This window comes from Lithobates pipiens, unplaced genomic scaffold (assembly GCF_037356315.1).
Source record: "Lithobates pipiens isolate NorthernLeopardFrog02 unplaced genomic scaffold, aLitPip1_a1.2 Scaffold_16, whole genome shotgun sequence".
In the NCBI taxonomy this organism is placed as follows: Eukaryota; Metazoa; Chordata; class Amphibia; order Anura; family Ranidae; genus Lithobates; species Lithobates pipiens.
In genome coordinates this window covers 25,945,436-25,968,159 of record NW_027507748.1, presented here as the reverse complement: position 1 = coordinate 25,968,159, position 22,724 = coordinate 25,945,436, and the positions used below count along the sequence as shown (strand labels likewise).

General features: G+C 45.4%; 1 long non-coding RNA gene across 1 annotated transcript in view; it reads left to right on the top strand.

The window, feature by feature from the left end:
- Positions 1-216: 216 nt before the first annotated feature.
- LOC143981687 (uncharacterized) overlaps positions 217-22,724 on the top strand; it is a 263,724-nt gene continuing 241,216 nt past the window's right edge. Inside the window, exon 1 of the long non-coding RNA XR_013274347.1 lies at positions 217-337. This is a non-coding gene — a long non-coding RNA (uncharacterized LOC143981687). The remainder of the gene's footprint in view (positions 338-22,724) is intronic.

The window sequence follows — 22,724 nt, the reverse complement described above, 5'->3', positions numbered from 1 at the left end:
CTGATAGATTTGATCCGGCCCACAGCTAGGGTCAGTGTTTTTTCTCTCACAGGTCTCTCACGGGTCTTCAGGGCAGCCTACCATCTCTGTTTCTCCTCACACCCCCCCCCCCCCCCCCCATTTCCCAAGTTTCCCTGAATGTGCTTATCGTTATTGTCCTAACACCTAGTTATGTGCTTGCCCCAGCATTCATAGAAGGATGGTTCTTTCTCTTTCCAGAACTGCTCCGTCTCTGCCTGCTGCTACAGCCATTCTCTCCGACGTTCTCCAGGATCATGGAAGGCTCAGGGAGTGCCGTTCTTCTATGAATGCTGTTCTCCAGGCTCCCAGCCACACTGTAAGTGTGTGTGTGTGTGTGTGTGTGTGTGTGTGTGGTTAGGGTGGACTCTGAGGGGCACCCTAATGTGAGGAGGAACTCTTATGGGGAATGCGATCTAAGGGGGTGTTCTGATGGGCTCAACTTTATTTGGAATTTCTTTTATTTTGAGTCATGCTGATTGCAAAAAAATAAATAAAACATAAGTAAAACATATTTATTATTTTAAATTTTATTAATTTATAAAACCAATTTTTATTTGGCCTGCAAATATTTTTAAAATATATGAAATTTTCGAAACCAGGGGTCTCCAAACATTCTAAACAAAAGGCCAGTTTACTATACCTCAGAATTTAGGGGGGACAGGACTGTGGCCAGTGTAAGTAGAAAATGTACTGGTGTCAGAGGGAGTAAACAATGCCCCATGACTGGTACTAGGGGGAGTAATAGTGCCCTATCGTTGGTATCAGTGGGAGGAACAGTGCCCCATCATTGGTATCAGTGGGAGGAATAGTACCACGTTGTTGGTATCAGTGAGAGGAAAAGTGCACCATCGTTGTTATCAGTGGGAGGAATAGTACCCTGTCGGTGTCAGTGGGAGGAATAGTACCCTGTCGTTGGTGTCAGTGGAAGGAATAGTGCCCCATCATTTTTTTCAATGAGAGGAATAGTGCCCCATCATTGGTGTCAGTTGGAGGAATAGGGCCCTGTCATTGATGTCAATGGGAGGAATAGTGTCCCATCATTGGTGTCAATGGGAGGAATAGTGTCCCATCATTGGTGTCAATGGGAGGAATAGTGCCCCATCATTGGTGTCAATGGGAGGAATTGTGCCACATCATTGATGTCAGTGCGAGGATTAGTGCCCTGTCACTGATGCCAATGGGAGGAATAGTGTCCCATCATTAGTGTCAATGGGAGGAATAGTGCCCCATCGCTGGTGTCAGTGGGAGGGATAGTGCCCCATTGTTGGTGTCTGTGGCAGGAACTATGCCCCATTGTTGCCAAGATGGGGGGGGGATAATGTCCCCAGGACCGGATAAAAGCAAGCAAATGGCCACATCTGCCCCCCCCCCCCCCCCCCCCCGGGCCGCAGTTTTGGAAACCACAAGGGCCTTCAGACTTTAGGAGGGCCAGAGTAGAGCTATTGTGAGTAAAATATGTCCTGGTGGGGGAGTGAACAATGCCCTATCTTTGGAAGGAATTCTGCCCCATTGTTGGTGTTAGTGGAAGGAATTTTTCCCCACTCTTGGTGTCAGTGGATGGAATAGTCCCCCATGGGCCACATGGAGGCAAACAAAGGTTTGCAGTTTGGAAACTGCTGCCGTGGTCTATAAGAATGCAAAACCCATCTGATGTGAACAAAAACGAGGCCCAAAGAACATGATAAAAATCTGATTTTATTGTGCGGTCAGCTCAAGTTAACCTTTACTTTTGCCCATGTAGCACAATGCAGCAAGTTCATTTTAAGCTCCTTTCCATGGTACCATGTACCCACATTTTCCTTTACCCCCTGGCCACTCTTAATTGTGTGCTATGAGCAGAGGAAGCCACCCTGTGTCAGCTATGATATATTCCAGAAAGAGCGAATGACAGGGATGGTACATTCCTGAAAATACTCCTTGTAGCACCTTTATTCACAACTTATCAGAGCAACAAAGAGACAGCTCAATCCTTTAAGGCTTTTCACGTTGAATAGTGCTAATATAAGCAAGCCTCCATCTCTATGCCAAGGTTTACTTTGTTTTCTACAGTATAAGAAAGAAAAGGTGTGTGTCTACAGCTAGGAAGGGGAATTAAAGAAAACTTGATGTTTTTCCCTAAACACGTGTTTACTTTAAGACCCCTTTCACATGGAGGGCGTTTTGCAGGCGCTATAGCATTAGAAATAGCGCCTGCAATCCGCCCTTAAACTGCTGCTCCATTGACTCCAGTGTGAAAGCCCGAGGGAAAAGTCCTGCCAGCAGCTTCTTTGGAGTGGTGAAGGAGCGGTGTGTTTACTGCTCCTACTCCGCTGCTCCCTATTGAAATCAATGGAGCAGCGCTGCAATACTGCCGGCAAAACCCCGCTATTAACCCTTTCTCGGCTGCTAGCGGGGGGGTAAAAGCACCCTGCTCGCGCCCGAAATACACTGCAAATCCGACGGTAGAACACAGAGAAGAGAAGAATGGGGTTAAGAAAAAGGGCGGATGCCCCCGCTACTTCTGCACTGAGAACTTAGTGATCAAACACAGCAAAAACTGTTAAGGGTACAAAAGCGTGCATGTGTTGTGCACACACTCTAAAAAGTGCACTTAAAGTGATACTAAAGTCGTGTTTGTTTTTTTCTGTAAAAATAACAAACATGTTATACTTACCTGTTCAATGCAGTGGTTTTGCACAGAGCAGCCCAGATCCTCCTTTCACTGGGTCCACAGGTTCACAAGTCCCTTTTGGGTTCTCCAGGCCCCTCCTTCCTGTCTAGTGCCCCCCACAGCAAGCAGCTTGCTATAGGGGCACCTTAGCCGCAGCTCTGTGTGTCCATTCAGACATGGAGCTGTGGTTCAGCCCTGCCCCCTCTCACTCCTTAATGGGTAACTGACTTTGACAGCAGCGGGAGCCAATGGCGCCGCTGCTGTGTCTCAGCCCATGAGGAGGGAGAGTCACAGATGGCTGAGGTACTTGTGCACATCGCTGGATAGAGAGGGAGCTCAGGTAAGTATTAGGGGGGCTTAGCAGGGATTGCTGCCAACAGAAGGCTTTTATCTTAATGCATAGAATGCATTAAGATAAAAAAAAACCTTCTGGCTTTACAACCACTTTAAGGGTGTGCTTTGACCACCCCCCGAAGGGGAAGGACCTCTCCCCCGATCCCACAAGGTGCAAGGCTCCTGACAGGGACATAGGGTAGGACATGGTGCACATAGCCAAAAAACCTGGTGGACCCCTCTACAGGTACTTGTGGCCAGCCAAAACTGACCACCGAGTATTAGGTTGAGGGGCTCTCCTGAAGAGAGACCCGCCAGGTTCATGGGAGGAAGGAGACCCGAGGGCCACACATCCTCCCCTTAGACGTCAGGCCAACACCCTCCATCCAGTGAGAAAAAAAAAAAAACACACACAAAAGTGAAAGTGACAAAACGTGGAGAAAAATAAATAAGTGACCGTGCCATGTGCACTGGCTATGCCCGCTCACTGCTCTGCCCCTCCAGCGTTCACTGGAATGCCAGGCCATTGAGGGTTGTGGGAGCTGCTAGTACAGTTGCCCCAAAGGCTAACTGGGAGGCTAAGCCAGCTGCCGGTCCAGGCATCTGGGTGGATCATGACTGTAAAGTCAGCATCTATCCAGTGCCTGCGCTTGCCTGAGTGACAACAGCCAACAACAGACTTTAGCCCGCTGTCAGCTGAAAACAGGTCAAATGAGTGCAGAACTCTCCTATGATCCTTAGGAGAAGTAGAGACAAAATAGCTTTGGCCATACTTCTCTTTTAAATATAATATGTCTTGGGGGGGGGGGGGGGGGGGGGGAATTGGAACTGCTGCAGTTATGAAATCCAGGCCCATACCTGAAGCCACCTCCAAACCTTTCCCGTTACCGACAAATGCTGGGCCATTCCGATATGCAAAAAATCTGACACTTCGTTAGTATTAGAGCATGCCACCTGCACATTCCTATTGGCTTAGCGCTATGATGGCAGCCTTATTGACCAATAGGAACGTACAGGGGTGTGCAAACGTTGACACTGTCAGCAAATTTGAGCCTCAAATTCTGCCATTCAAGGTTTTTGGAGGCTTTAGCGTAGATACGTTATGTGTAGTTTGCTGCTCCCCCCCCTCCCCCCACATCCTCCTTACAGTCTCTTTTAATATTAAGTATCCTCAAAATTATCCCCAAAAAAAAAGCTTTTTTTATTTTATTTTTTGCTTTCCAGCTATTGCTATAATTTTGGGCAGTAATGAATTTTGCCTCATCTACTAAACCAAAAACTTCTAAAGATTGTTTTTTTTCCACTTGCCTGTAGCTTTGAAGTTTAGCCCAGGCTACAACGTAAACACAACTGTGAAGGGCGGTTTTTGTTCCCATACTTATAAATTGCTAGTGTGTGACAAACACAATTTATCCAATAAATACATTCCCCCCCGGGACTACGTATTGCTTTCATTGCATTACAGTAAAAGGCACAGACACCGGTGCAGTGTGCTTTAATGGCAATCTGGCTGAATCCCTGATACATAATGTTCTTTTAATAGTTTATGGGTGACTGCAGTAAATTGTTAGCAAATGTTTTTCTATGTTTTGGCTCATCCTATCAGCTCTGGTAAGTGAGGAACATTCTGTACTTAGATTATTCCATATACAGTGGCTGTACATTTGAAAGCTTTAAAGCAAACCCACACTTTACTCATACTAGGCTGCCTGTACTTACCAGTCCCACACGACTCATACATATATAATATGATAGAATGACAGAACCCCCCCCCCCAAATTCTGTGTGAGCTATGACCATTTGGATGTTGAGAGCTGCACAAGGCTAAGCCAGCTACCCCCATTCCCTAGGTGGCATAGATCATAGATTGTGCCTGCTCAGATACCACAAACTGAATTGTGGAAATTAGGTGAAGTTTCCCAATTGCCCCTATACCTGCATGTACCACATTTCTTTCTGGGAAATTGCCAGTGTGGAAGCACAAGGTGCATATAGGGACTTTAGAGTGTCTTCTGGGCCACTGATGGGTGGGTAGAGTCGGCACCTCCAAGACGACCACTGCCTTGCTAAAGAAGCTGAGGGTAAAGGTGATGGACTGGCCAAGTATAAACAAGACCAAGGATGAATCCAAGGGAAAAACCAAGATTAACTTACCACCAGCCCGCAGACAACCAAATAACCTGGCCTAACAGTATGCATTAAAAGCAGGAGTTTAGTCTGCACACATTTGCAAATGCATGAGTAAGCCAAGCATGTTTCCAGACCTAAACCCTATTGCGCATCTGTGGGGCACCCTCAATCGGAAGGTAGAGGAGCGCAAGGTCTCTAACATCCACCAGCTCCGTGATGTCATCATGGAGGAGTGGAAGAGGACTCCGGTGGCAACCTGTGAAGCTCTGGTGAACTCCATGCCCAAGAGGGTTAAGGCAGTGCTGGAAAATAATGGTGGCCACACAAAATATTGACACTTTGGGCCCAATTTGTACATTTTCACTTAGGGGTGTACTAACTTTTGTTGCCAGCGGTTTAGACAATAATGGCTGTGTGTTGAGTTATTTTGAGGGGGACAGTAAATTTACACTGTTATACAAGCTGTACACTCACTACTTTACATTGTAGACAAGTGTCATTTCTTCAGTGTTGTCACATGAAAAGGTAGAATCAAATATTTACAAAAATGTGAGGGGTGTACTCACTTTTGTGAGATACTGTAACTTGTTTGTACTGAAGACCACGCTGGACTGACTGGATCAGTCATTGGTCATGGATGGGGATTGTGTGGGTAAGTAGGGAGATGTCACCTTCGCGTAGGGTTTGCCCAATGATGGATACTGGTGGAGTGAGCCCCCTCTTAGGGCTATGGGTGCTGCCTTTTTTTGGTACGACCTTAAGGTCATTTCCACAGTTTACAGGGGCAGGGAGGGGAATGTTTATTTCCATGGGTCGCAGGCAGAGAATTACTGCTGTGGCTACCAGCATTTATAGCAAATTTCCCTGGACCCCATTAGTTTAGCAGGAGGCCCAGGCCAGAGAGGGGGCTGTTTTCTTGCTTTTGGGAAACGGGTAAAGTAATATTAAGTGACTTGACTCAGTAACTCCTGACCCCTGCACTCTGTACGTTACATACCTATAAATCTGCACTTGGTATGTAGGCTGAATTTTTAAGCCTCTCCCACTGTTAGCACAATTTTGCCACACCTGCAATTTACCATGGTGTGTAAATACAACTGTGCCAAGAGCACGCTCCCGGCACAATTACCGGTGGCTAACAGAAAACTCACGATTGCTGCTTGAGATCAGGAGCTTTCTGACCATGTGACCACCCTGACAACCAATCATGTTGGTCACATGATTATAAACCCCACCCTGCCTCCTGGCATCTAAACCTTTTAAAGGGTGGGGAGGTGCCGATGCCAAGAGGTTAACCTATGCACATGTTAATATGCATTTTTCTAGCGTAGATGCTCATTGCATTAGCCCTTTGAATGGGCCCCTGAAGTATTGCATCTGCAAATTCAATCACTAAAATCTACCATAAGCCTTAAATTATAACTTTGGATACAGTAAAGATGGACCATTGGGATTGCTGTCTGTGCCACCCCCCATTGGGGAGTTTCACCCTCTCTATTGTACCGTTATCATCAAGAGTGAAGTTGCAAGAAAATCTTAAATTTCTTGCACTTTCTGGACCTTGCTTTGTGCCTGGTCCAAATCATTTTAGTTCCAGTGAAGGGACATTAAAGGTGTCAGCATACCAAGACCATTTTGGACAATTTCATGCTCCCAACTTTGTGGGAACAGTTTGGGGATGGCCCTTCCTGTTCCAACTTGACTGCACACCAGTGCACAAAGCAAGGTCCATAAAGACAAGGATGAGCAAGTTTGAGGGGGAAGGAACCTGCCTGGCCTGTACAGAGTCCTGACTTCAACCCAATAGAACACCTTCGTGATGAATTAGAGCGGGAAACTGCGTCCAGAACCTTCTCGTGCCAACATCCATGCCTGACCTCAAATGCGCTTCTGTGGAAAATGGTCAAACATTCCGATAGACACACTCCTAAACCTTGTGGACATCCTTCCCAGAAGAGTTGAAGCTGTTATAGCTGCAAAGGTGGGCCAACTCAATATTGAACCCTGCAGACTAAAACTAGGATGCCATTACCACGTTGCCGACCGCCTCACGCTGATATACGTCAGCAGAAGGGCTCGTACAGGTAAACTAACGTACCTGTATGTTGCCATTTAAGAGCGACCAGCGGGCCCGCGGCAAGCTCCGTGAGTCGGGTCGTGGTCTCGCAGACTCGAAGCTTCACGGAGAGGAAGAACGGGGGAGAATGCTAATGTAAACAAGCATCTATCTCTCCCGTTCACGCTCACGGTAGACTACAGGGGGGTAGAGTGGAAGCAGCAGGCAGCAACAACAAAGAATAGTCAGGAGATAGCCAAAGGTCGCAAGGGCAACAAGTAGGTAAGAATAGTCAGGGGACAACCAAAGATCGGGGGAACAAGCAGGTAAGGATAGTCAAGAACAAGCCAAGATCGGTAACTGGAATCAGACATAGAAGACACAGGCAAGTCGCACGTGAAAGCTAAACACGCAATGTTGATCAGCAGAGCTGGCTTGCAGTGCACAGGTTAATATAGAGTTCCCTGATAGGGCTGGGGTGGAGCCACGCTTTGAGGAAAGATTACTTAAGCAGCCAGATGAGAGTGTCTGGCCTCCTTAATCTGAACACATGAAAGGCCAAATTTCAATTTTACTTTTAAATTTGACCAGAAGAGGTATTAAATTATAACTTATTAGGTTTTTGTTAAGTACCGTTATTCCATTTTCTCAACTACTTCCAATTAGGGCATCTTTAACAATGTTTGCTTCTCAATGGGGTCAATCGGCATAAGTGCCGATTTCTCCCAGTTTATTACCAGACCAGAGAGATTTCCGAATTTTCCAAAGATGTCCATCACCTGCCCGAGGGATTGCCCCATATCCCCCAGGAGGAGGAGAACATCGTCCACATATATGCAATTCTCTCTTCGCCTGGCCCTCTCAGAAACCCTTTCATGCTTAAGCTCGATCTTAGTGCTATAGCCAGTGGCTCCATAGCGAGCGCAAAAATAAGGGGTGACAATGGGCACCCCTGTCTCACCCCCCTTTCCTATTTGTATCTTACCCAAGTTAGTCATTGTTAACCCTAATTCTAGCACTTGGTCCATTGTACATTATTTTCATCCACCTAATGAACAACAGGCCAAAGCCGAATATTCCTTCAATACCCGCCAGATATACCCCCCACTCCAGGCTGTCAAAAGCCTTAACCACATCCAGGGACACGACCGCTCTTGTTCCCGTATTTTCTGTTGGTAGGTTAAGAAATACCCTCCCTGATGTTCATACTAGTCGACCTGCTAGGAATAAATCCTGTTTGGTCTGGATGTATAAGTTTAAAAATAATTTTATTTAGCCTGGCTGCCATTACCTTGGCCACGATTTTAGCATCCGAGCAGAGTAGGGAAATTGGTCTATAAGACATGGTATCTAAAGGGTTTTTCCCCTCTTTAGGGAGCACTATTATTATTGCCTCTGTCATCAAGGAGGTAATTTCCCCTCCACTTGCACCCAATTTAACACTTTAAGGAGCTCCGGGAGCAATACCTTCCCATAATGTTTGCATGTTTCCACCGGCAAACCATCAGGTCCTGGGGATTTCTGATTAGCCATCTCCCTCACAGCTTGCTGTATTTCCTCCAAAGTTATTAGGGCCTCCAGTCCCTCCCTATCAGCATCAGTAAGAACCGGTATTTCAATACCCTCAAATAATAAATCCCAATTCCTCACTCTTTGCAGCCCACACCCGACTCTTATACAGTCCTTCATATATTATCTTTAAATATATCCGTAATCTCCAACACTGGGATGAAATTCCTCCCATTGCCGTACTAATCGGGGGACTGCAGAGCGGGAGGAATTGGCTCTCATCAAATGGGCCAAACATCTGTCCTACACATTTCCCCTCCTCCAAATGCTGCTTGTTTCTGGAAAAGTCCTCTGATTTCCTAATCACTGCTACTGTATATGTTGTTTGTTTAACCAAACTCTTTGTTTCTCTGGGGATGGATCTTCCACGTCCCTTTCTGCTTTCACCAACTCCCTCCTAATCCCATTCTCACACTCTCTTGATACCTTTTTAATTTGGCCACCTGTTGGATTAAAATACCCCTGAGAAATGCCTTCAACGCATCCCACATCACTCCCCTTGTCATGTGCCTTCATTAACCTCTGGAGATCCGCGCTATAGCTGAATGACGGCTACAGCGCGGACCTGCATTGCCGGAACTACGCCTGTTGACGTTGTCCCATGCACGAGCGGCCTGCGCGCCCCCCTGAAGGGCGCACGCGGCACGCTGCGTGATCAGAGAGTCCATGAGACTCGCTGGATCACAGATTGGAATAAGGAGTCGATCTCGACCCCTTATCACGTCATCAGCTGTCAGCCAATGACAGCTGATCATGTGATGTCAACACAGCAGGTAATCGGCTATTTTTTCTCCTCGTGCTAACAGCGTGAGGAGAAAAAAGAAGGCAATCACCGTCGGCAGTGAGAGGGACATCAGTCCCGATCACTGCGATGTGCCCCAGCTCTTCAGTGCCCACCTGTGCCCCCTATCAGTGCCTGAACAGTGCTACACATCAGTGCCATCTACCAGTGCCCATCAGGGTCACCTACTAGTGCCACCTATCAGTAGTAACTATCAGTGCCCATCTATGCCACCCATTCATGCCACCCATCGGGGCCCATCAGTGCCACCTTATCTGTGCCTATCAGTGCTGCCTTAACTGTGCCTATTAGTGCCCATCAGTGCGGCCTCATTAGCACATATCAATGAAGCAGAGAAATTACCTGCTTGCAAAATTTTATAGCAAACTATTAAACGTGATTCTTTTTTTCTTTTTTTAATTTTCCATCTTTTTTTGTTTGTTTAGCAAAAAACAAAAACCCCAGCTGTGATTAAATACCACTAAAAGAAAGCTCTATTTGTGGGAAAAAAAATGATAAAAATTCCATTTGGGTGCAGTGTTGCATGACCGCGCAATTGTCATTCAAAGTGCGTTAGCGCCAAAAGCTGAAAATTGGTCTGGGTGGGGGGGGGTTTAAGTGCCCAGTAAGCAAGTGGTTAAACGCCACAAACTCTTTTAACTTTCTATGTACCTCATCTGGATTCTCCATTAGTTCGAACCAAAACTGGCTCATCTTCCATACCCTAGATTATTTTTTTCCCCTCCAGATTCACTGAAACCAGCATCAGTGAGTGATCCGACACCCGTCTTGGTTGATATATCATATCCCTTATTATCTGTGATGCTTCCCCGCTACCTAGGGCCAAATCTATCCTAGAGAGTGATGAATACGAGCTCGGGAAGCAAGAGTATTGCCGAACACCTGGATTCCGTACCCTCCACACATCAAATAGTCCTGCTTCCTGTGAGAATTGGTGCAACCGACTCTCAGGCGTACTGTGTACCTGTATTCCTGGTGGGAACCTATCCAGATTTTTACTCATAACTTCATTTTAAATCTCCCACTGCTATTACCGGTATGCCTATTTTACCCAACAAAAATGCCATTAGTCTACACATTACTTCTAATTTGAACAGTGGAGGAATATAAATATTTGCCAGGACATATTCCCTATTCTCTATTACGTAATGCAGAAAATGTACCGCCCTGCCTCACCAAATGCTTATTTGCCTGTAGGAGAACATCACTCCCCTTCCTACCATCACACTCACTCCCCTTGAATAAGAGGAATATACTGAGTGATATTGATATTGAAACCTTTTGTTTGAAGTTGTACCTTAGTGGATCTTAGTGGACCTCAGCTCTATCTTATATGTCTCCAGCGCACAAATACAGCCGTTTTCTTAGCTGGACTGTCCATCCCTCGAACATTCCAAGATCCTATATTTAGTACTCTGGCCTCCATAACTGATAAAAAAAAAAAAAAAACAACAAGGGGAGGATAGTAATTCCCATGAAAAAACATCCCCAATACCACCACTTATAATCAAATATCCGCCCATGTGTAATCATTCCTCTATGTGGCTAATGCCACGTACATACAACAAACTTTTTAGACAGCAAAGGTCCGACGGAACGAATCCGTCAGACAATTTGATTGTGTGTGGGCTCCATCGGACCTTTGCTGCCCAAAAATCTGACGGACTATAGAAATAGAACAGTTCAAATTTTTCCGCCGAAACCAGTTCCTATGGAGAAATCCGCTCGTTTGTATGCTAGTCCGACGGACAAAAACTGACGCTAGGGCAGCTATTGGCTACTGGCTATGAACTTCCTTATTCTAGTCCGGTCGTACGTCATCACGTTAGAATCCCTCAGACTTTGGTGTGATTGTGCGTGGTCAAGTTCGTTCATTTGGAAAGTCCGTCGGAACTCCGCCGAAAGTCCATGGGAAAGACCCTCGGACCTAGTCTGCCAGAAAGTCCGGTCGTGTATACACGGCATTAGTGCTCTGAAATTCTTGTTACCATTTTGTGTTATAAATCTAAATTTTCCTCCTACTCGTGTTTTAGATTTTATCATTAATTTCATCCTTTTCCCTTTTCTTTTTTCTTTCAACCAATATATAAGTAGTATCTTTGCTCAGCCCCTTTTGTACCCCCCCGCCCCCATCTCAAATATCCTGCCACCCCTCCCTCCCCTCTCTTCCTCCCTCCTCCCTTCCCTCCCTTCCTCCCTCCCCTCCCTCCCCCTCCCTCCCTCCCTCCCCTCCCTCTCCCTCCCCTCCCCTCCCCCTCTCCCTCCCCTCCCTCCCTCCCTCCCTTCCCCCCCTTCCCCCCCTCCCTTCCCCCCCTCCCTTCCTGCACCTCACTAGGAGATCAAGGGATGGGAGATAAAAGGGATCGATAAGTTGGTCCATTTATATGAGGGAAGTACTCTAAAAACATTTATAGCCCTGAGAGCAGAATATGAAATACCCAAACAATCATTCTACAAATATTTACAAATCAGACATGCCCTGAATGCCCTGTTTGATGGAATAAAACCCCTATATTTCAAAAAATACTAAATCTGAGTAAGAAAAGGGGACCTATATCAGAAATATACCCATATACTGTATATGCAGTGGAAAAATTGGTGGTTCGGAATTTCTTAAGAGTAGGAGAAAATGGGAAGAAGACCTAGGGTAAATTACTGAAGAACAATGGCTGACTATCCTTACCTGCTTGTTACCCCGGCCTTTGGCTATCTACTGACTATCCTTACCTGCTTGTTACCCTGACCTTTTGCTATCTCCTGACTACCCTTTGTTGTTTCTGTCTGCTGCTTCCACTCTACCTCCCTGTAGTCAGCCATGAGCGTGAGCTTGGAGGCCCTAGGGGTCGCGACCTGAAGCCAGACTGCAGCTAAATCCATCCCCACCACTAGGGGCTTCTGGTGAACACCCGCTGGCTCTTAGACTCCATGCCCTGGGAAACCTCATGCTTTAGCTCCCAGTGTCATCCACATAGTAGGTGCTAGAGTACCTGCTCTGCTGTATATCCTAGAGCTCCATCAGCAGCAGTCAGCCATGGGGTCCATTACCTTGCAGTGCACTCCAGACCCCAACGGGGTGCATCTGTCAACTGGACTCAATGACGTGGGACAATGAAAGAATGTTTTTCAATGGACAAGGAGGGGAGCAGGTTTTAATCAGGAGCTTTTTCACAGCAGCTTCACGGAAGACCCAATGCTTGTATTCCTTGCAGTGGCAAAACTTTAAAGGCAGGAAGAGGGCCAAGTATCCCTGCAGTGGATATTCCGCCAACCCTCATTACTAGATAAACCTTCACTCTTCCTCTTCAAGGCATACAATAATTGATAATACCTTTACAGACGTGGATTTGATTTTAACCTTGGCGTTCTTTCTTGCCGTCTAGCACCTTCACTCAATTTTGCATTCTTGCACCTGTTCACACATCTGCCAATCTACACTTGTGACCCCTCTAACTGAACCCTGTGTACTTTCCCCAGCTCGTTACTTTCCTGTGCTATGGTAGGCCAGCAGTCTGCAAAGCCAGCTTGGATACTAATTGACTCGGCGGTGATACATATATTCTTAAAAATACCCGTTCTGTTTAATTGTAACTCCTTTATAGGGTGAAGTGATAGAATGTGAGGCTTCTCAGAAGTGGAGTAGTTAGAGACGTTAGGTCTCTTCTTCTTCTTTTTTTTTTTTTTCCCCCTCTTAAGATAATTAGGACAACAGTAATGCATGCACGGCACTTAAGAAGCTCTTGTGCAAAAATGCTGTCTGTTTGAAATGTCTTTATAATTCCCCAAATCATGCTGTGGAATGTGAATTTCTTAGTAAATTAAGCATGTGTGTTTCATCACATTATCTTTACTGTTCAGGGATAACCACAGTGGAACACGAAATTGCTGCTTTAGAGAATGATGGACGCTGCAACTATGGATATGGCCCATATGTCAGTATCATCATATATCTTATGACCTTTGGGAGAGTGTAGTGTATGGGAATTGGTAAATTGTAGTCATTAAGAAAAATAACTTTACTAAAGGATTAGTGAATGTTCTTGACATTTTTTCTTTTTCTTTCGCGAAAGCGGAACTTCACCGTAAAGGGGTAGTTCTGCTCTTCTTCCTCCTTTTACATTTGGTACTTTTTTTTCGTGGGTGGGGGGGGGGGGGGTCAGAGACCTGGTTTTGACAGGTACCCATTCCCCACTTCTGGCCAAGCAGAGGTCCGCCCCCTCCCCTTCCCCTGACTGTATGCCTTCTGGAACACATCACAGGTCCCAGAAGACTGCGGGATCATTCACAAAGAGCAGCGTGGCTCGCTCATGTGCAGTTCGAAGCCAGCTATGAAGCCGCAAGGCTTCACAGACTGTTTCCTTTTAGTTCAGATGTCAGCGCCTGAACCCAAAGCTGGTGGAAGAACCACCCCCCCTCCTTTCCCCCTTGACTTCCTGCCTTCTGGGACACATTACAGGTCCCAGAAGACTGCGGGACCATTCACAAAGAACAGCTCGGCTCATTTATGCGCAGTTCGAAGCCAGCTGTGAAGTCGCAAGGATTCACTGACTGTTTCCTTTTAGTTCAGATGCCAGCGCCTGAACCCAAAGCCGGTTGAAGAACCACCCCCCTCCCTTTCTCCCCAATCTCCTGTCTTCTGAGACACATCACAGGTCCCAGAAGACTACTGGACCAGTCACAAAGAGCAGCGCGGCTCGCTCGTGTGCAGTTCAAAGCCAGCTGTGAAGTTGCAAGGATTCACTGACTGTTTCCTTTTAGTTCAGATGCCAGCGCCTGAACCCAAAGCCGGTTGAAGAACCACCCCCTCCCTTTCTCCCCAATCTCCTGCCTTCTGGGACACATCACAGGTCCCAGAAGACTGCGGGACCAGTCACAAAGAGCAGCGCAGTTCAAAGCCAGCTGCGAAGTCACAAGGCTTCACTGACTGTTTCCTTTAGTGCAGATACCAGTGCCTGAACCCAAAGCCGGTTGGAGAACCCCCCCCCCCCCTTTCTCCCCAACCTCCTGCCTTCTGGGACACATCACAGGTCCCAGAAGGCTGCTGGACCAGTCACAAAGAGCAGCGCGGCTCGCTCATGCGCAGTTCGAAGCCAGCTGTGAAGCCGCAAGGCTTCACTGACTGTTTCCTTTTAGTTCAGATGTCAGCGCCTTAACCCAAAGCTGGTTGAAGAATCGGGTTTGGTGAAGACAGCGCTGGATAAAGCGGCAGGTAAGTGTCCTTATATTACATGTCAGCAGCTACAGTATTTAACTTTTTTTTGGGGACACTGGAGCTCCTCTTTAACCTCTTAGAGCCAGTGCATGCTGGCCCTTTAAGGGGTTTAGAATGCTGTATCGTCATATGTGACCACAGTGATTGGCTGTCATGGCGGTCACATGATCAATAAGCTCCTGATCACAAGATGCGAATGGGAGCTTTCAGTTAGCCGCTGGTAACTGTTCCAGGAGCCGCGCAGGGAGCACACTCTCGGTACAGCTCTATTGCGGCAATTGTACGCAAATATACAGCCGCTCGTCGACAAGGCCCGGGTGCTGAGAGGCCACATATTTGTATGCGCTCGGCGCCATGAAGTTCATGGAAAGCTCCACTTGCACTAAAACAAAAGATGGTGTAACATATAGAATTGCTACACAAACCATTTTGGAATTTCGACTCTACAAAACTTAATTTTGGATAGAGCCAGGAAGGATTAAAGTGATACTTAAGAAAAACATAAAAAATAAAAATCTCATATTTACCTGCTCTCTTTAATGGATTTGCACAGCACAGCTCCGATCCTCCTCCTCTCTGGTCCCCTGCTGGAACTCTGGGCTCCTCCCCCCTTCTGAGTGTCTATTGACACACAGGACCTCCGCCCCCCCCCCCCTTCCTTCCTCACTGGGGGGGGGGGGGGAGGGGGGGGAGCTGTACGCAGAAGATTTTTTACCTTCATGAATAGAATACATGAAAGTAAAAAAAAAAAAATTCAGCCTTCAAACCACTTTAAAGCTAAACTTCATGCACACAAGCCTTATGTTCAAGCCTAATTGCATAAAAAAAAAGTAAATTGGTGCACACAAAACAGATTTATATCCTTTATGGATTTTGAAAAAAACAAACAAATGGAAAAATCAGCACAAGGGACAAATCATTCAGTTGGATGTGTCCCTTGTGCTGATGCCTCTTCTTTTAGTAAAAATCCTCATCCATCCAAGGGTGCCTTTGGCCAATCATGGCTCAGGGGGACTAAATCCACGCCCCACACTATATAAGGCTGCCTACACCGGCGGCCGTGTGTAGTGGTGTTGGTGTGGATGGAGATATAGCTTGATTTAGATTAGACAGGCAGGTTATTCAGTTAGTGGCAGTGTTTTTGATATATATTAGGGCTGTGGAAATTAAAGATTAATTCCTCGATTAATCAATACATTTTTTTGATCGATCAAAATTCTTTTGATCGGTACTCACATCTCCGCCGGCTTCTGGATCTTCAGGGATTTCCATCGGAGATCCGGTGACGCCACGGAATTGACGTCACTGGACTCCTCCCCCCTTCCCCAAGAGCCTCCGTCTGCTAACGAAGGGAAGGGGGAGGAGTCCAGTGATGTCGAAGTTCTGATTGAACGTAATGCATATGGGGGAGGAGCTACTCATGGTGTCACCCGCTGCTACCCTACGGAACTAACACAAGTTTTTATCATCTTTATGTGAGTAGTTTGTGTTTGAACACAAAAATTAAATCTTATACTTAAAGTGGTGTTGCCACCAAAAAAAATTAAAAATAGTTTAAAATTCTTAAAAAAATAAAATAAAAAATGTGGATTTTTTTTTTTACTCACCTCTAAATGCCTGTTGCTAGGGGGTCCCTCGTAGTCTGCCTTCTTCATTGTCTGGGCTGGTGACATCACTTCCCCTCGCGCCGCACAGTCATCTGGGACCTGTCACGTGTCCCAGATGACTGTGCGGCGTATCACGGTGCGCTGCATTGCTCGCGCATGCGCAGTAGGTGCCCGGCTGTGAAGCCGCAGCTGGGTGCCCACAGTAAGAATGACGGTGCCGCGAGCGGAGCGGGGAACGAGCGGGGGCTTCGTTCCCCCACATCGCTGGACCCTGGGACAGGTAAGTGTCCGATTATTAAAAGTCAGCAGCTGCAGTATTTGTAGCTGCTGACTTAAAATTTTTTTTTTTAGGGGGCACCCCACTTTAAGCGGTGAGCACTTCGATCTTTTCGTTCTACCCATGACCTGGCGTCCTTGCTGAGATCTAAGGAGACGTGAGAGAAGTTTATGGTCCATGTTAACCCTTTTGATACCCGCTTGCAAGACCACCTGTTTGCACAGGGGTCCATGCCATAAGGTGAGAGTGATTAGTTAGACCGGAGGTGGAGGGATTGTCACGCTACTGAGGAAAAAAAATAAAAAATACTTACATTTGAATTTAAAATGTATTTGTGTGAACTGTGAAGTTAAGTCATGGATTGTGGAAAATAACTAGTGTCGGGTGATTGTATATAGTGTATACCACATTTACCACTGACTAATGCAGAGTTGCAATGCAAGGAGATCAGCTAAAAGTAGTTGGATCTGTATGTGCGTTATAATTAATCGAAATTAGTCAATTAATCGATTAATCGAACATGAACATTTTAATCAGTAACAGCCCTAATAAATATATATATATATATATAAATATATATATATATATATATATATATATATTATACTCTGCATCCAGTATAGCCTATATCTAGAGTGCATTCTGTGGTGTACTGTTTCTACTACTTTTCTGGTGGTGTACGCAGTACACAACACAGTGCAGCCGTAGTACGGTTGCTACTACTTTTCTGGTGGTGCGCACAGTACACAATACAGTGTAGTGTGGTATTGCAAAACAAAATATTCATCATGTCTGGAAGGCCACCAAGGAGAGGCAGACGCTAAAAGAGGGCAAGCAGCCTCTGTGTCTACAGTCAACAGTGCTGGTCGCGGATATGGTGCACCTTCTGCAGGTGGCCACGGAGCACCCTTGTCCTTTTTTTTCTGCTGCTGGCCGTGTTATTGAGCCAGAACATGCAGAAGAGTTGGTTGAGTGGATAACAAAGCCGTCGTCATCCTCCTCATCCTCTGTCACCCAGGCTCAGAGTAGTTTGCCTTCCAATGCAGCTGCCAAAGTGGCCTATTCCACCGGCTCCGTGCCCACAGACTCCTTCCGTAGCCCCACCATCATGCACGGAGGAGTCCCCACAACTATTCGAACACAGTGTCGGGTACATGCTGATGAAGGATGCGCAGCGATTTGAAGGCTCCGATGTTGGCTCCCAGGTTGAGGAAGGGAGTAACGTGAGCCTAGAGAGAAGGGGTGCCCAAGGAGGACAAGAAACTCGAAGTCATGTTCCCCCAGCTGTAGCACTGCAGCACTTTTGACTTTGCACCTTTCGTGTCCCATAGACTTTAACAGTGTTCGCACAAATGTTTTGCCCGTTCGCATGTTCTGCTGCGAACCGAACTGGGGGGGGGGGGGGTGTTGAATGAATGTTCATGAATGTGTTGGGCTCATCCCTACTTCAGAGGTCTAGTGGAGTCCATGGCTCGATGGGTTTCGGGCTGCTTTGGTTGCAAAAAGAGGATCTACATCAATATTAGGTGGGTGATCATAAAGTTATGGCTGATTGGTGTATATATATTTGTTTAGTCATGTATAAAAAATATATATATTTTACTATACTATAATATATATTTTACTATATATTTTTTTATACTAAACGCAAATTTACTGGATTGCTTTCTTCTATAGACACATTTGTGATGGCATTTTAAGCGTTTTTTTAATTTTTTTTATGTTGGTTTACAACAGACATTGACAATAGTCTTTCATGTCTGTCTGGACTATGATATTAGAGGTGTTATTTTCTCTCTACAAAAGTGATTTCTTTATTATTTTTTTTCTAAATAAGCGAACAGTCGGATTTGACTGTGAAAACTGTACTTATATAATTGTTAGGCTGGCTGTGCAAGGGGCTGATTTTCCCAGAGTATTTCTACAAAAATAAGCTGAAAAAATTCAATAAAAATTTGAGGCACGGAATGAGAGTTGCATCACTCTAAAGCACAAAATGATATCTGACAATCAAAATGATTTTCCAATTTACTGAAAAATGGAAAATCATTTTCTGCAGTCAATCGCTTTGAGTAAAAAAAAAATTATAAATACAAACGATCGTTCAGAGAGCGGGACAATTAAGATCAAAAAAGGATAATCAGCTGATGTTCAGAGCTCAAACAAATGGAAACTGATCAGTGTAAAAACCAAATAGGTCACACAAAGTGATTGCAACATGTAAGTTACTAACGTTCAATTCCTTATGGTCATTCCTATAGTCAGTTGTTCTCATATTTACCATTAGATGACCAGACTTAGCAGGGAATGTGACTTTCACCAAATGTTCGCTGCAGGTGAATCAATGACTGCAATTTAAAGTTCCTGTGTCCGGAAAGTACACCTGCAGCGAATCTCAAATTTGCTGCTTTATTAATTATTGGGACACCTGCCTTTACACGCACATGAACTTTAATAAGACATGGATGAGCAAGTTTGGGGTGGAGGAACTTGACTGGCCTGCACATAGTCCTGACCTTAACCCGATAGAACACCTTTAGGATGAACTAGAGAGGAGACTGCAAGCCGGGCCTTCTCATCCAACATGAGTGCCTGACCTCACAAATGCGCTTCTGGAAGAATGGTCAAACATTCCCATAGACACATTCCTAAACCTTGTGGACGGCCTTCCCAGAAGAGTTGAAGCTCTTACAGCTGCAAAGGGTGGGCCAACTCAATATTGAACCCTACGGACTAAAGCCTCATACACACGATCAGATTGTTGGCCAACAAAACCGTGGACTTTTGTCCGAAGGGCGTTGGCCAGGAACTTGTCTTGCATACAAACGGCAAGGAATTGTCGGCCAACAAACATGAACGTACTGACGTACCACGTGTTTTTTCAGCTCTTTAGTGACACCCTTTGGGCTCCTTCTGCTAATTTTGTGTTAATAGAAGTTTGGTGAGTGTTGGTTTGCGTTTTTCATTTCGCGCTTTTCATTTCGCACTTTTCATTTCGTTTCTGAACGACCGTTCGTTAACCAGATATGTTGTGGAATTGGAGGAGATAACCTGTTATTTATTATTAGCTTTGGAGTTATTGCTTTGACTCAAGTCCAGTCCAGGAACAGGAGGAGGAGGAGTTCTTGGACCAAAAATGTTTTTGCTTTATCAATCGTAACCAATTATGTCATATGCCTTTGCTGCGGGAGCTCCAGTAGAATAATCCAGATGATTTTCGGATATTATCTCCCTGCTTTCACCAACTCTTGCCATTGCTGACCCCCTATATTAAGAAGCAGGACACATGCATGAGGCTTTTATTTTATTTTTTGGTTTAATAATAATGATTTGATTTGAAATATTTTTTTATATTTTTCGATGCATAGAATGCACTTTTTGGTTAAGTTCTATTAGCAGATAAGATGTTTAATTTTATTTGTTATCTTTTTTTTAATGCTCTATAAAAAAAATTGTGGAGAATAATACTTGGCTGTGTGTTTTACTTCAAATGACAGTTTGGGAGTAGGCAGTTACATTAAAAAAAAAGTACAATGTAAAATTGATGAGGGACACCAACATAGTTGTATATTTGATCTTAAAATCTACGGAATAATGGTGTTGTGGTAACTTGCACCAAATAAAAAAATAAGCATAATAATATAATTCTTGATATCAATAGAAAAAAAAATCTTTGAAAATATGTTTGGCAGAACTCCATCAGTATCACCAGCAAAGCAGCTCCATTATTATCCCATTAAAGAAGAAGAGAATTGTGCGCTGCATTTCCAGATTTCATAATTTGCCACGACACGAATGTTAATTCTCCATTACGAATACTAGTTTACAAGACCGACCGCTTCCGGCTTGTCCTCGCTTCCGAGCATGCTTGTTTGTACTTTGGACTTTTGTCCGACGGACTTGTGTACACACGTTTGGAAAATCCGACAGCAAACATTTGTCCGCAGAAAATTTTAAAACCTGCCATCCAACATTTGTCCATGGAAAATCCGACAATTGTCCGATGGAACGTACACAAGGTCGGATTTTCTGCCAACAGCCAGTCGTCACACAATTCCCGTCGGAAAATCCGAACGTGTGTACGAGGCTTAAGCCCGGGATGCCATTAAAGTTCATGTGCATGTAAAGGCAGGTGTCCCAATACTTTTGATGGTTGCAAAATGTAAATCCCTAACGCTCATTTCCTTATGGTCATTCCTATAATCAATTGTTCTGATGAAAACAAATGTACCTGTGTATGACAAGACTTAGTAGTGAATGAGATGTTCACCAAATATTCACTACAGGTGAATCAATCCAGAAAATACGCCCGCAGTGAACACATTGCACATAACATAACTTATCTTGGCAAGTTAGAGATCCTGGATACAAATGTAGCACTGACCCCCGAAGGAGCTGCTGGTTTTTGGTTTACTGTTACCTCACTTGTTCGCTGTGTCCATCTTAGGGGTCCCATTGTAAAGTGGATTAAAGAATGTTAGCTACGACACTTAGTCCTTTTTTAATGATTTAGTTGAAAGAACATGAAGTTTTGCAATAGAGGGATAGAGGGGTTAAGGGGAGTTCAGGTACCTTGTAATTGCGGGTTAGAGGTATTTCCTTGATCCAGAGGACAAATGGTTTCCACAGGCTGGATCTAGCAACCACTGGATAGGCCTCTCTCACTGACCTAGCAGCCGGTGAGATACTCAAAGAAAAAATTCTCTGCCACAGACTTGTCAGTATAACGGAATCGTTGTGCAATGCTCTGCCACAGGAAGGTACAACCATCAGCTTGTTGAGAAATTAAAGAACTGTCACACAGTACCAGTTTCTTTCAGCCGATCCAATGGTACTGTGTGGTAGGTGACCCGGGATGCGTCCTCCAACTGAGTCTCCAGACTCTTCCATAGTTTCATAGTTTCATAGTATGTAAGGTTGAATAAAGACACCAGTCCATCCAGTTCAACCTGAGTGAGTGTCTACAATTGTCCCTATTCCTGTACATTGCACACTCACATCGGTCCCTACCCTCAAGGAGCCCACAATCCAAGGTCCCCATTAATATATTAGGGTCAATTTTGGGCAGAGGCCAATTAACCTACCTGCATGTCTTTGGATTGTGGGAGGAAACCGGAGTACCCGGAGGAAACCCACACAGGCACAGGGAGAACATGCAAACTCCAGGCAGGGAGTGTCATGGTTGGGATTTGAACCAGTGACCCTTCTTACTGCTAGGTAAGAGTGCTACCCACTACACCACTGTGCCACCCTTCCAGAGATACCAGCCTTGATGCTCAGTCCTCTCCTGAAAAAGTCCACCCCTGGATCCTCCAGGCGCTTGGCTTCTCCCCACAGGCAAGATAACACAGGACCACTCCTGGATCAGTAGGCCCCGAGACTTCTGGGTCCAACCTTTCAGTTACAAAGCCTCGGGCCAGCCGGCCCCGAGACGTAGAGAATAGGCATCACACACACACACACCTCAGGCCAGGAGGGCCATGAGGTCGGGATAACAAACCCAAAAATATGGCACCTGTACCTTAAGTACCCTTTCCCAGAATGCACAGCGGGTGAACCACTCCCCTGGGCTATTTCTGAGTAAAAGGGGTACCAATGCATTCAGCCTGTTGCATTTCCAACACTTACCGGTGGTGACAGCGACATCCCACGGCCAAGTGGAAACTAGCACAACCCAGCTGAACTGGTACAGAAACCAGAACTTTGACAAAATTAGTCTGAGCCAAACTGCAGCTTCAGACAACTTTTACAAAAAAAACAATAGCGTCTGCTCATTAGGAGCAGGGCGCTACACAAACATAATACAGTATTCTCATGTATTTTTCTTCATCATTCAGGGTGACACAGTTGACCAATTGTGATCCAGAAAAGCGGACCTTTTACCCTGAATTACATCCTGAGCTGCCCTGCCTCTTACCTCAATCCCCCCTAATTACCAATGGACGTTTAAAAAAAAAAAAATGTATTCATGCTTCAAAGTAGCGCTTCCACTTTTCTTGCCTAAGTAAAAGGTTTTCCCTCCCGCTTGCACATGTGCAGGTGTGCTGCAGAGCCCCGGTTTCAGAGAGAG